The sequence below is a fragment of the Lepidochelys kempii genome, chromosome 3 (genome assembly GCF_965140265.1).
Source record: "Lepidochelys kempii isolate rLepKem1 chromosome 3, rLepKem1.hap2, whole genome shotgun sequence".
NCBI classification, from domain to species: domain Eukaryota; kingdom Metazoa; phylum Chordata; order Testudines; family Cheloniidae; genus Lepidochelys; species Lepidochelys kempii.
In genome coordinates, this window is record NC_133258.1 from 10610266 (window position 1) to 10625815 (window position 15550).

General features: G+C 44.1%; 1 long non-coding RNA gene across 1 annotated transcript; it reads left to right on the forward strand.

Moving 5' to 3' along the window:
• Nucleotides 1–9732: 9732 nt before the first annotated feature.
• LOC140908107 (uncharacterized) lies at nucleotides 9733–13731 on the forward strand. The gene is made up of 2 exons (XR_012157756.1): nucleotides 9733–9848; nucleotides 13520–13731. It is a non-coding gene; the product is annotated as an uncharacterized lncRNA (long non-coding RNA).
• The last annotated feature ends 1819 nt before the right edge of the window (nucleotides 13732–15550 follow it).

Here is a 15550-nt window from a genome sequence, read left to right on the forward strand (position 1 = left end):
GATAAAGGGAATTTGGATTACTGGAATTATCCAGTAAATTGATTTTAACTCAGGTAGTTTTAAAATTACCACGTTTTCATTTGGATAAATAAATCACATGAATTACTGCTACTTATCCATTAAAATTGGCAGGAAGGCGTGTTCTCCAGCATAGCTTCACTGGAGCCTTGAGTGGTTTCTGAAGATAGTTAGAAAGATCATTCAGTTAGTTCATTGATTTAAGGGGTTATGACAGTTGTGTTCTTCTCTTTCTGGATCTCACAGGCATCTCCCTAGATAGTACTTTAAAGGAAAAGTTATTAGTGGGATTATCTCACTTTATGATGTCACTTTAGCAATTGACAGACTGAGGGGGCCGGGGGGGGGGGGCGGGATCTCAGTAGCCAGATGATAACAGCCCAACTTGCTGTCTCTCTCAGCCAGATATTTTTGCTTCAGTGACTGACACTTTGACCAAAGCAGCCTGTTTTATACAGATTCTGAAGGCTTGGTTTCTACTTGGTAAAACTGCGGGTCGCCAATCAGAAAGTGACCCATGATTCTAGTGAAGATTTGAAATGTGCAACTTCAATTTGAACTTGTTGCAACTTTGTCTCGGGAAAATTCCATAATCTTTGCGCCAAACATCTTGTGGCATCCCAGTTTGCATAGGACACATTAGGACACAGGAGTTTGTGCAAAACTTCTTGGGACATATAACAAACAGGTATTGGTTTAGCTCTGGTCAGCAACTTATTTCTGCAGGCCACTTCTCATTGCTCTCCCTGTGTTGTGTTCCTTGGCCAACTTGATAAGACTCTGTGTCCTTCCCCATGTGTCAGTTTCTACCATAGAGAGGTCAATTTTGAAATCAGGAGGGATTCTTTATTTAAAGTCTTTTAGAATCATGGAAATGTAAGGCTGAAAGGGACCTCAATCAGAAAATGACCCATGGTTCTAGTGAAGATTTGAAATGTCCAACCTCAATTTGAACGTTGGAATTGTTGCAACTTTGTCTCTGGGAAATTCCAGCATCTTTGTGCAAAACATCTTGTGCCATCCCAGTTTGCATAGGACACGTTAGGCCACAGTGGTTTGTGCAAAATGTCTTGGGACATATAACGGACATTTATTTGTTTAGGTCAGGTCAGCAACTTATTTCTGCAGGCCACTTCTCGTTTTCCTCCCCGTGTTGTGTTCCTTGACCGACTTGATATGACTCTGTGTCCCCCTCTCCATGTGGCAGTTTTTCTGTCAGCACTTTGATCTGCTCCATAAAGGTCAATTTTGAAGTCAGGAGAAATTCTTTATGTAAAGTCTTTTAGAACTGTAGAAATGTAAGGCTGACAGGAACCTCAAAGGGTGATCAAGTCCAGCCCCCTGCACTGAGGCAGGGCCAAGAAATCCTGGATCATATCTGAGAGGTGTTCGCCCCACCTGGTCTTAAAAACCTCTAATGAGGTTCCACAACCTTCCTTAGGAGCCTATTCCAGAGTTTAATTTAGTAAGAAAGTTTTCCTAATATCTAACCTAAATCCCCCTTGCTGAAATTAATCCCATTACTTCTTGTCCCGATTTCAGTGGACCTAGAAAACAGTTGATCACCATCCTCTTTATCACAGCCCTTTACATATTACTAGGTCCCACCCCCGCAGTCTTCTTTCCAAAAGACTAAATATGCCCAGGTATCTTCACCTTTCCTCCCAGGTCAGGTTTTCTGAACATTAGATCATGTTTGTTGCTCTCCTGTGGACTCTCTCCAATTTGGCCACATCTTTCCTTAAGTGTGGCACCCAGAATTGGACACAGCACTCCAGCTGTGGCCTCATTAGTGCTTGGCAGAGCAGGACAATTACCTCCCATGTCTTATGTATGATACTTGTGTTAATACACCACAGAGTTATATTAACCTTTTTTACAACTGCATCACATTGTTGACTCATATTCAATTTTTAATCCACTATAGCCCCTAGATCCTTCTCAGTACTACAACCACCAAGCCAGTTATTCCCCATTTTACAATTGTGCATTTAATTTTGCCTTCCTAAGTGAAGTACTTTGCACTAGTCTTTATTGAATTCCATTATATTTTATTAAGAGCAATTCTTTGTTTTAGCAAGGTCCATTTATATTCAAATCCTATCCTCCAAAGAACTTGCTAACCCTTTCAGCTAGGTGTCATCTGCAAATTATATAAGCATACTCTCCGCTCAATTATACAAGTCATTAAAGGAATTATTGAATAGTACCTTGTCCAGGACTCACCCCTGAGGACCCAACTAATATGCCCTCCCAGTTTGACAGCAAATGTATTCTTTGAGTATGGTCTTTCAACCACCTGTGCCCCCACCGTATTGTAATTTCATCTAGACCACATTTCCCTAGTTTGCCCATGAGAATCTTTTTCCAGATTGAAACCTCTCTGTAATGGGATGGATGCATAAAAATAGGAAAAATTAAAAAAAAACATACACTAAGAATATTAATCAATACTGTATGAAGAAGGTGCACAAGTAATACACACATACACACACATAGAGTTTGGTCCCAAGTTACTATTATTTTTAATAGTGTCATAAATGTCCAGGAATGAGCAAGAATCCTTTGCAGAACTTAGGGCTAAGCCCTTAAAACACATCTAATAACAGAGGCTGCATCTGTGGCTCACAGCGGAGTTAGACTGAGTGACAGCAACAGTCGCTAGCAGATCTAACCACAAACTCTCACTCACTTGTGAAGTAACTTCATCTTTTATCAATTTCTTCTTTATTATTTGCTTCATACCTAGAAGTCCAGAGCAGATAGACAAGATGAAGCTGGGACTTGATGTGGCAGCATAATGTCCATTTTAGAAACAATATAGAAAATTAAAGTCTATCTGGAGGTTTCTACAACAGAGCCCTGAAGTTTGAGAAAGTTTCATTACCCAGGTGGTCTCACTAGAAAGAGTACTGAGAGCATTTTGGAGAAAGTTGTGTGTTTTAAAGGAGTTGGCTGAGAAGCTGGCTGGACCACTAATGTTGGTTTTCAATAAGTCTTGAACACGGGGGAAGTTGCAGAAGGCTGGTAGAAAGCTATTGTTGTGCCAGTACTTAAAAAGGGTGAACTGGAAGCCCTGCATTATTATAGGCTTGTCAGTCTGACATCAACCGCAGGAAAGATAATGGAGTAGTTGATACAGACAGGATTAATACAGAATTGAAGGCAGGTAACAGAATTAATGCCAATCAGCATGGGTTTATGGAAAAGAGATCCTGTCAAACTAAATATATTTTTATGAGAATACAAGTTTGGGTCATGAAGATAATGTTGTTGATACAATATACTTAGTGTTCTGTAAGATATTTAACTTGGTACCACATGACATTTGGATTTAAAAAAAATTGAATGATATAAAACTAACATGGCGTGCACTGAATGGATTAAAAGCTGGCTAACTGTAATTGTAAACAAGGCATCATCATTGATGGGGTATACGTCGAGTGGGGTCTGGTGGGATTGGTGAATTTTAAAGGGAAAACGTGTATATATATATATATATACATATGTACATATATATATGTATAGATCATATCTCATCATACTGCAACATAAACTCATTTCACTCAGGTTGCTCAGTTTCCCACTAATAATACTGATTACATTAATGGCACAGTAAAAGAAAACAGCTCTCTTCTCTGTACCTTTACCTGGTTATTCTCTACTCTTCATCTGCTACTAAGAAGGATGGCTACCAATGTTATGAGATCTCTTCAGAATTGCCAGTCCAATGAATCATCAGGCGAAATGGCCAAATAGCACTAATGAGATTTCAGTGGGCTTCACTTTACAGGTGTTCACCTTTCATTGGTTTCACAACATATCAACAGAGTGTATCAGCTCCCTTATTACAAACAAATGTCGTGGTATACTAGGTGAGTAATCACTGATAAAGAGAACAAGAAGTGGCTGGGCTATAGCTGTAGCCAGGGAAACTGAAGGAAATTTTGAAGGCTTCTGTAACGGAGTCAGTGCTCACTGGGGGCCCAAGTAGAATCAACGAGGGAGAACAATTGTACCCCTAATAACGGTTAGTTTTTCACCCAGTGAAGCAGATCTGGGAGTTTTTAAGAGCTAGGAGCTGCCATACTTAGAGTATGTCTACACTTCAAGAGCTATAGCAGCACAGCTGATCTCTTAGGCTGAAATTTGACCCCTAATCCAAATTTGACCTCACAGGGAATGTCTGCACAGCGACAAGACCCCCGTGGCGGGCCTCAGGCTTCAGGCTGTGGGGTGGTTTCGCTGCTGTGTAGATGTCTGGGCTGTGGCTGCAGCCTGGTTCTCCAGGACTCTGTGAGGTGGGACGGCCCCAAAGCTTGGGCTGCAGCCTGAGGCCAGGCGTCTACACAGCAATGAAACCATCTCAGCCAAACCCCGCGAGCCTGAGTCAGCTGGCCTGGGCCAGCTGCAGTTTTCCTTTTTTTTACGGTGTAGACGTACTCAGAGAACATCTGCAATATTATTTTAATATTCAAAACTCTTAGCACTGGGGCCACTCTGCTCCCACCATCTGAGCAGGCAAAACACAGCACCCCTGGAGCAGAGCTAAGGGCCTTTTGTTTTAAGTCTTTACGATAAGGGGGCCACCGGCCTGAATCATGAAACTTTATCCCTAAATAAGTCAAAGCAGAGATTTGTTCTACAGGGTGGCCTTCTCTCTTCCACTCAACTAGCGGGGGGTTCTTCCCAGAAATCATGACTTGGTCTCATTATAAATGAGAACCAGGTCTTGAGAGTTAAAATAAGAGGAAAAAGTCATTTCAGAAGAGGCCTCTTGGAGTTTGCAATAAAACAACCATGCCATCAGCATATAATATCACCGAGATAAGTCTACCTTTAAGGTGTGGTGGAGAAAATTTATTTTCCTTTAAACGTCCACCGCATCATGAATATATACATTAATAACAAGAGGTGCTAGAGGGCATCCCTGGTGTTCTCCCCAGGCCACTGGGAAAACATTCTCCCTTGCCTTTACCCGACCCACGTCGCTCGGGTGGAGAGCCTCCAAAATGCTCAGAAGTCTTAGATCAATACCCATCCTTCTTACTTTTGCCCAAAGATTGTCTAGATCAACAGAATCAAATACCATCTATAAAACTCTAATTGTAGCATAGAGTGTGTACCCTTAACCACAGTATATTTATAAATCACAGAGGAGAAAATAAAGCAATTATCAATTGTGGCTCTACCTGTTTTTATCTAACTTCTCTCTGCAGAGGGCAAGAACATAGCAGGGAAATTAATAAGTGTGAGGTGGCAGTCAGGGTGACATGCCCACTCCTTGTGTCCCCCCTTGGCAGAGAAACATCCAGTGCCCCTTGACCTTTCTCTGTGGAGAAAGTGGCAGGTGAGAAGACCAGCACCTTCCAACAACACAGAGCCAGTTGAAATAGAGGACACTGACTGGGAGATGAGAGGGACACCTCACTGCCCTGTCACAGCTCCTCATTGCCCTGTGGATGTCCTCCTCCCCATGGATTCTCATTCCTCATTCACTCCCCTCAACTTTTCTATTAGGTGCTTCCAAATGGGAGGAAATGGGGGGAAACAGGAAGAAGGTGAATGAGAGGGGGTCTGTGAAGCTTTGCAGGGGGTCGTATTTTGTAGGCTCTGAACTGTGGTTAGACTGAATGCCCCAGGGAACTTTGAGGTGTTGTACAGCTCTATAGAACCCTTAGAAATGTTCTTACATTTCCCTAGCTGCAGTTTAAGCCCAATCACTTCTTCTCTCTGTCCTGAAAGATTGAGACAAATCCTGAGAGGTGCTTGGCACCTGCAAATGCCACTGGTTTCCCCATGTTTGATGCATCAACATTTTATGTCTCTACTTTAGATAGTTATTGTTATGAGGGGAAAAGAAAGGGAAAACTCATGGTTTTCTCCCATCACTAACTGTAAAATTCCGCAATTTAGATATACAGAAAAAAACCCATGGATTCCTGGCACACAGTATTTATAATGTAATTCAGTTTATTTATCATAAATCTCTCTTTAAAAGGATTTTTAACCTTTTTGGAATGGGTTTTGATGCATGAAATTAGGAAATTTCCTTAAATACAAGTAAAATATTGATTAAATATTGTACAAAACAAATATACAAATGCACATGCCCTGCTGCCAGTGCTTCCAAGGTACAGCTGTATTCTGAAATTCTTCTCTGCAAAAGGACTCTCATTTCAATTTAATGGGAGGCTTTCCATTTTTTCAGAGAGATTTTGATCAGGCAGTAGATGTTTGCTAGTTGTGAAGATTCATATTGTAACTTCCTCAAGGCAGAAACTTGGCTACAGTGTTTCCCTGAAATTCTACGGGAATGTTTATGATGCTGTACAAATTATAATTATGATGATAATTATAAACAGATTGCAGCACAAACTTTGTAAATGTGATATGCTTCAGAAAAGATTTCAAAAGATCAGCATTTCACAATCCCTGATAGCCCATAAATAGAGACTCTCCATCTCCTGTCTATTTTGCAGTTTTTTCTCTCCAGCAACGTTGAGTTCCCAGGCAAACTTCAGCCATGAAGATTGTCTACCTCCTCTTTGCTGTCTTTTTCCTGGTGCTGCAAAGCTCTCCAGGTAAGATCTTAATGAGATGAAGGGAGAATATAGAAGGACATTTGTGAGTCTGTACTAAGATTTCTAAACATTTTTATCATAATTTTTCCAGCTTTTTTTTTTTTTTGAAAGAGTTGTATGGTTTTCAGCAGATGCTTGATATTTAACAGGAGAATAGTCCTGGAGTGAAAAAGGTGCCTTTAATGTTCCTATTAAGATCCAGTCAGATTTGGCTGAACTATGACCTGTCAAACTATCACCAACATTCTACCTAATGGAGTCCTACAAGGATTGGTTCTTGCCCCCACACGAGTCAATCTTTTTATAAAGGACCTGAAAAAAAAACCCATAAAAAAACACTTATAAAGTTAGCAGTTGAGAAGAATTAAAGGACAGGTCACTCATACAGAGGGATTTGGATCACTTGGTAAGAGGGGAACAAGTTAACAATCATACAGCTAAATCTAAATGTATGGATCTAGGAACAAAGAAGGATGGCCACAGTTATAGGATGAGGGACTCCATCTTGGAAAGCAGTGACTCTGAAAAAAGTTTTGGGGGTTGTGGATGGATAATCAGCTGAAAATTGCTAAAAGGGTTAATACATAACTCCTATGCAGAAAGAGGGAAATCCTGAGTAAGAGTAGAGAGATTATTTTACCTCTGTATTTCACACCTCCAGATGTGATCATTTCTTGAATACTGTGTCCAGATCTGGTGTCCACACTTCAGGAAGAACGTTGATCAGCTGGAGAGGGTTCGGAGAAGAACCACAGGAATGATTAAAGGATTAGAAAACATGCCTTATAGTGATAGACTCAGAAAATTCAATTTCTTTAGCTTAACAAAGAGAAGGTTAAGGGGTGACTTGATTACAAATTCAGACTGGAAACGAGATGTAAATTGTTAACAGTGAAAGTAATTAACCATTGGAACAATTTACCAATATATTCTTCATCCCTGACAGTTTTTAAATCAAGAAATATTGGGGGGGGGATTCCTAAAAGATACCCACTAAGAAATATTTTGGGGAAGTCCCTTCAGACTAGATGATCACAAAAGTACTTCAGTACCAGGAGGAGTCAACATGGTTTTGCAATGGGAAATCATGCCTCACCGATCTCCTAGAATTCTTTGAGGGGTTTAACAAACATGTGGACAAGGGTGATCCAGTGGATATAGTATAATTAGACTTTCAGAAAGACTTTGACAAGGTCTCTCACCAAAGGCTTTGAAGCTAAATAAGCATTCATGGGATAAGAGGGAACATCCTCTCACGGATCGGTAACCAGCTAAAAGATAGGAAACAAAGGGAGGAATAAATGGTCAGTTTTCAGAATGGAAACAGGTAAGTAGTGGTGTCCCCCAGGGGTCTGTAATGGGACCAGTACTGTTCAAAATATTCATAAGTGATCAGGAAAAAGGGGTAAAGAGTGAGGGTGCAAATTTTGTAGATGATACAAAATTACTCAAAGATAGTGAAGTCCAAAGCAGAGTGCGAAGAGTTACAAAGAAATCTCAAAAAACAGGGTGACTGGGCAACAAAATGGCAGATGAAATTCAGTGTTGATAAATGCAAAGTAATGCACTTTGGAAAACATAATCCCAACTATACATATAAAAAGATGGGGTCTAAATTAGCTGTTACCACTCAAGAAAGAGTTCTTGGAGTCATTGTGGATAGTTCTTGGAAAACAACTGCTTTGAGCGGCACTCAAAAAAGCTAACGGAATGCTAGGAACCATGAGGAAAGGGGTAAATAATAAGACAGAAAATATCATGATGCCTCTATATAAATCCATGGTATTCCCAGATCTTGAATACTGTGGCAGATCTGGTCGCCCCAACTCAAATAAGATATATTAGTATTGGAAAAGTTACAGAGAACGACAACTAAAATGATTTGGGCTATGGAACAGCTTCCATATGAGGAGAGATTAAAAAGACTGGGAATGTTCAGCTTGTGTCCTCGTCCTCTGGCCTAACTCAATGAAAATACCCTTTGGTTAAGAGGATTCAAATGTTTGGATTGAAGTGTTTGGCAACCTTCACTTGAGATAACAGGCTCTGTGCATATCCTTTGCCTTTGATGAAATGACAGACTTTCTAGGAGCTTGTGTTGTCCAGGATGGTACTGAACAGTACGAGATGCATATTTCTGGGGGACGAGGCTGGGACTGGGAGTTTGCTGGTGTCGCTCTGCACGATAATTCAGGAGAGTCTTGCTGGAAGTTTTCCTATAATTCTGATGGGAGTGACTTTACATGCTAGGGGCTGTGCATGAGCAGGACCAGAAGTGGTTGCTGTCACAGCAGAACAGTGTAGGAGGCATCACAGGTTGGAGAACTGAGGGAATACGGCTGCTCGGTGGTCCAGATTGTACCCTGGGGAATGTCACGGTGGATACTTTAAGAAAAGCACAGCTAAAATCTAGTTTAAAATAGTCTAATATTAATATTCTAAAAGACATATGGACCACATTCTCATAAGGACCAGCCTGTCTGGAATGTCTAACTTGGCAATTGGTCATTGAGTAAGTATTCCCAAGTGCTGAATCTTCACAAGAATATCTGTGCTGAGTCTCACAGACAATCAGGCATTCAGACTGCAAGGGACTGGTTTAAACCCTTCTCTTTCAAAAAGTTCCAGCCACCCAATCCAGTGCTGAGCCGGTTCAACCCTATTCAGCCAATCAGTATGTAGATACTGCTTAGTACATCAGTGTTTGGAATCAGAAAGAGTCCAAACCATTGCAGCAAAACCACTGCCCCACTATTAGAAGTTGGTGATGCAGGCAGCTGCCCGCTTTCCATCCTGTACAGCTGTGGGGCTGTGAAGGACTCCCATGCTCTGTGCTACAGTTTTAAAGCCTGCAGCCAGAAGGCCAGGAGATCTGCTGAATTAATTCACTCTGCTCAATTCTTAGTGGCAGCCTTTGAACGGGCACAGAACTACAGACATTTATATCTTATCAAAGATTTGCGTGCAAGGGGGCACAGGAAGATCTCTGGGCTGACGTGGCCTTGTCTCAGTGAACTGGAAATTCAGCTAATGGGAAATGCCTCTCATGCTGCAGTCACAATTCCTGTTTACACTTATGTGTGAATGAAAATCAAGACTCTTTTTCTCTGTGCAGGATTCACTCAGTTTATCAATAGCCCCGCTCTTTGTAAACGTGCTCGAGGCTCCTGCCGCCGTATATGTTATGGCAAATACAGACTGATTGGAAGCTGCGGTTCTGGGCAGAATTGCTGTAAAAGGAGAGCGGTAAGTTCAGGATGCCACAAGGGAGACATTACTGTGTAAACAGAATATGTGTGTCTCTCCTTTCTATAACTGCTGTTTAATGACCTTGCAGGCTCAGAGCACACGGCACAACCCTGGGACATGGGACAAAGGAATCTTTTGTGCTGTCCGGATACTGGACTATCTGGGGTTTACATGTTAGAGTTAGCGGAATCTTATAGCTGCTTTACTCAGGCTGCCTATGGTCTGTCCACAACCCAGAGCAGCCCAGAGTCTCCATCGTGCTCAGTGCTACAGAGCTTGCCTCTGTGAGACCCAGTAACACCCAGCACCTCCCCAGGATAGTGCTTGCAAGGAGGGCAGAATAGGGGCAATTCTATGAGCCAGATATTGCTCCTGTATTGCAGTTTCTCTCCCCAACCTGTTTTGAAGCCCCTCTGGCTTGCCAACATGGCATCACACAGACAGGGTCTGTGGCCAGTCTGTGGTGAACGTCTACATTGGTGTTTCATTTAAGAATACGGAAGACAATGGGGAAGGACTAAAGTATATTTCCCAGGAAAGAGTATGGGGGATGTATCATTGTGCAGCACCTATGAGATCAAAATGGCTGCTCTTTCGAACATTAATGCTTAATTTAGAAAAAAGAAACGTGTACAAGCGTGGAGCTATGTTTCGGGGGGGGGGTGTCGTATCCCAGTATAAAATGATCAAATCTATCACAGAAAAATTAGAATAACTAGCAACACGGCTTCTGACTGACGCTTAGACTTTTAAGCCTTTCAAAAATGTTATGTCACTCTTCCAGTCACTGACGGAAGGATCCTATTTTCAATATCTACCCAAGGACACAGTCAAGAATGGTATTTTCCTGGGAGCACTCACCATAATGACAGCTGCCAATCTGATTCCATTATAACCCCTTTTTCTCACACACTCATCCTTTTCTGGAAAGGTCTCCTTTCTGGATATCATTTCTGAATTTGAAAGGCCTGCACTCCTCAGACTGAAGGGAGTTGGTAGGACCAGTTATGAGTCTCTCTGGCAAGAAGAAAAAGTGGCACCTTAAAGACTAACACATTTATTTGAGCATAAACTTTCGTGAGCTACAGCTCACTTCATCGGATGCATACAGCGGAAAATACAGTGGGAAGATTTTATATACACAGAGTACATGAACAATGGGTGTTACCATACACACTGTAACAAGAGTGATCAGGTAAGGTGAGCTGGAGAGAAAAAATTACCAGCAGGAGAGAAAAGAAACCTTTTGTAGTGATAATCAAGGTGGGCCATTTCCAGCAGTTGACAAGAACATGAGGAACAGAAAGAGAGCAGGGAGGCTGATCTGACAAAAAGAAATGGCTTTAAAATGAAGCCTGTAAAAGCAAACTGAGAGGAGCTTAGAGAATAACTGAGCAGAGGAGAATTTGGGAGCCCTACGTGAAAGCATCTGAGGGGAAGAAATGGTTACTCAGCCCCTGAGGAAGCATCTCTATCCCAGAGAGTATTTCTGTTTTTCTTTTTAATGTTATTTTGCCCCAGATGGGGGAGGTTTTGGTTCATCAGGGGAACTAAACCACCGACCCAACAGGAAAAATGGAGGCACTGGCCAAGTCTGATGATGAGAAGGTAAGCTGCACTCACACAGTATGGATATAACCATGATTTTCCCATAGAAAAAAAGGTATTTTCAAATCATTCCACTCAAAAATGGAAGAACAATTAAACTCAATTTGTGGCATGGACCTCCCTGCAGAGTCCCTCCAGAATGACACAGTGTGAAAAACTGGAAATGAACACAGTGATGAACATGTGAGGATTTCAGATAACCAGGTGCTTTGCGGTATTCTTGGAGCTGTGTTAAAGAACATCTGAGTCCAGATGCTGCAAACATGAGGAGCCATGTTGAGCATAATGTTGCCCCTGTGTGTTTTTGTGGGACAGAGGCGATTTTGAGCACATGTGTGAAGGCAGCTATGCCATCTGGGACCAGGACTCTGTGGTTTGAACCAGAGACCTCCGGAGCTAAATGCGCAAGTATCTTCAGCTTGAACAAAAGAGCCAGTCTCTAGATGGAGCCTGTAACAGACTCACAGCCTCCACCTAGGGGAATCTGTAACACACACTGACCAGTGGGTCACGCACGTATATTATCAGATGCGCTCACTCTGCAATACAATTCAATAAGCACTAGTGCACTTTAAGGACTGATGCTACGTTCAGTCTTTAAGGTAGCTCAGCACATACTTGGAGCTTTTGCATTTCTCCTTTTAGAATTCTAGAGCAATTACAAACCTTGGTGACTTCAGTGCTCGCGTTGCTCCGAATTTCCTTTTACTGGTTTAAACATCATGTTTCCTCCAGTTAAGTTAACTTGGTCTCATTGCTTCTCTGTAGCCAATTCTATTCGTGTTCTTCTTGTTACCTGCTGGATCTCCCCATAACCTGTACAAGGTGCCCAGCATGCTCACATTAGTGTCGCAGCAGGGACAGGACTCAGAGAGGAAGTGGGGAGGGGTGAGAGGCTTTCCCAGGCAGCGTGGGCTTGTTCTCTACATCTAAACTGCTACAGTGACCCAGCAACACCGCTGCAGCTGAGCCAAAGCGCTGCAGTGGAGACGTTACCTGCAGCGAGGGGAGGGGTTCTCCTATGTGTGTAGGCACGGCCCCTCCCCCGGAGGTGCGTCAATGGGAGAATGCTCCCATCAACCCAGTGCTGTCTGAAGTGTGCATAAAGTACCAGAGAGGCCGTTTGGGGTAGGAGATGTGAAGATAGGAGCTCCATGGTAGCACCTGCCCTGCTACTCACCTGGCTGCTTCACTGAGCACCTACAGAGATCATCATCAGGTAGGGAACTGCCATGCGAACAGGGTCAGGCTTCAGGCTTACATGAGCTGGCAGACAGAATAGTCCATGCATTCTTTAAGAATAACTTATTTATCCTCTAATTAAATATTTATGGTTTTAGTTTTTAGGTATGGACAATAGTATGTTTGAGAGGAAAACTGAACATGGACATGAGTCGCGGTGTTCTACGTCTTACACGATTTTGGCTTTATTTTTCTATCTATCATAGAGATCATCAATATTTTTAAAATTCACAATTTTGATTAATTTCCCTCAATGGAATTTCAAATTTCAACTTTTTTAAGAAGTTTGATGAACCGATGATATTGTACAGGATATTTCCAGCCGTTTTTATATTTATTTTGCTGGGGTTCTTATTTTCATCACCCAGCGACTTAATTGTTTGTGGTTGTCACTTTAACTGTGTAGACTGTTCATAGGAAGGACTTTTGTAAGAAAATGAGAATCTGCCTCCTTTACTGGAGAGTTGGGGCAAAGGGAGGGGAGATCCATGTTCAGAAGTCCGGCATATTTACTTCAGAAGTCAGGTGGACAGCCAGTACACATTTAGATATAATAGATAGATTGAGTCTGCTCCGCAGCCTTAGCTAAGGGGCACTTGGCTTTTAGCTCATGCGGTAAGAGGCTCATGCACAAAGCTCCAGAGACCCCAGATTCAATCCCGCCAGACAGTGACCAAGGTCTGTTGGTGTTTCATATACACACACTATTCAATGATGGGGAAATTCCTGCTCTACCTTGCATTTGAAATGGAATGTTATATTGTCCTTGTTTTAATGGTTATAAACATAGAATGTGAGAGTTTCTTCCCTTTTTGCAGTGAGTGAGCGATGGCAGCAGAAATTGTCAATGCAGGATCGCTGAGAATCTGGCAGGCGGCGCCTTGCTTCTAAAATCCTTGGATGCTTTTCATCTGGGCTGCAAAGAATCTCGCAAGCTGGAAAAAACCCACAAGGGAGCCCTTGTGTCACCCCTAAGAGCTTGTTCTTCTCTCTTTAATAAAAGTAGCTGGTTGCTGTGGTGCATTGCAAACAGGCCTGTGAGCGTTTTGTTTGGCACACGGGGGCTGTTCTGGTATGTCTTTCCCACAAATATCCCTTCCCTCTTTTATTTTAATGAAATATAAATAAAATAAATGGTCCCTGCCATATGTTAAGTCCACCCAGGGGTGTTCCTAGACCAGGCGACGTACATATTTATCCATTTCAGGGACGTCCCCTGGATAAATCTTTTCCCTTCCCTTGGTCCTTTGACAAAGCCGTTTGGTTGGTGGGATTGTCCGAGGAACTGGGTTCCGTCCCAGCTTGGCTGTACAGTGTGCAACGCCCACAGCAGTGGTCCACGGCATGTCGACCCTCCCTCTGCTCCTCTCGCCTCCCAAACCTCCCCATCGTGAGCAGGGCCGGCTCTAGGTTTTTTGCCGCCCCAAGCTCAGGTGGGCCTGGGGCTCACAGATGGCGCGGGAAGTGGAGGGAGTGATGTCACCATCTCCCAGCGCCTGCAGGGGCGTGTGTCGTCCCCCCCCCCCGGCCGCACAGAGACGCTCCGAGATAAGGGGTGGCACAAGGCAGCGCAGCCCCCGCTCCCTGGCAGGACTCGCCCTCTCCTCCCCAGGGAGCGATTGGGCCCTGGCACTTCAGCATCCCGGGGCCGGGGCTTCCCCTTCCCGCTGCGGCCGGGGGCACGGCGCCCTCGCCCCGTCTAAGTGGCGCAGCTCCCAGAGCGCAACTGCCCTCCCACCCCCCCCAAAAAAAGGGTGGCCGGAAGGCCGCCCCTGGAAACGTGTCGCCCCAAGCACGTGCTTGCTTTGCCGGTGCCTAGAGCCGGTCCTGATCACCAGGTCCCCTTCTCTTGTGTCTGAGCTTCCAGACCATGCCCTGTGCAGCAGGCTCCCCTGCGGGAGCCAGAACAGCAGCGCAAACCCCAAAGACCCAGGATTAGAAACCTGACTAAACTTTCAAGTGAGGGTTTAACTGAGGCAGCCACATGGGGTCCTCCCATGGAGAGGGAGAAACAATGGAGCTCCCAGCTGCTTTGCCATTTCTGTGCAGCAACAAGGTGTTGTTACCCCGGGGGCACCATTTAGGGAAGGCCTCCCCCGCTCCCAGCTTCGTACCAGATTTGGGTGAAGTGTGCAGCGGAAGGGAAGATGCTGCCCTTCCTGCCCCCAGCCCTGCTCCGCTGTTGTTTGGAGCCATGTTTCCCTGCCCCCCACCATGGGGCCACCACTGGCATCGCTCCTCACCTGCTGAAAGGGTGTTCCCTTCCCCCCGCCCATTGCGGAAGTGGGTGGCCAGCGCACGCCCCTCACCCTAGCCACTGACCCGCAGAGCTTCCCCCACTGTGCCAACTAGGGACTGAGCATATGGCTGGCCCCTCAGCAGCAGCACCCCCTTGGACACAGCCCCTCCCTGCACCCTGAGCTACACCCTCCCAGCAAACATTCCCTAGCTACCCCCTCACTGCACCCAGAGCTATATCCCTCCCTGCCTCTGGAACTATGCCCTCTCTGCACACAGTCCATAGCTGTCCCCTACCTGCACCCTGAAAACTATGCCTCTGCCTGTATACAGGCCCTAGTTACCCCCTGCCTGCACCCTGAGCTACCTCCCTCCAGGAACACAGCCCCTAGCTACCTCCTGCCTGGCCTCTCAAGTTCACCCCCTCCTAGCACCTGAGTACCTCCATGCCTGCACACAGCCGCTAGATACCCCCTGCCTGCACCCTCAGCAGTTTTCAAACTATTTGAGTTGACCCCACCACCTTATATGCAAAATCTAGAGTTTTCAGGTACCTAAGTAGCCCCAGGAATCATGATTAATGTTCAGCACACCAAGATCTGAAATGGTGC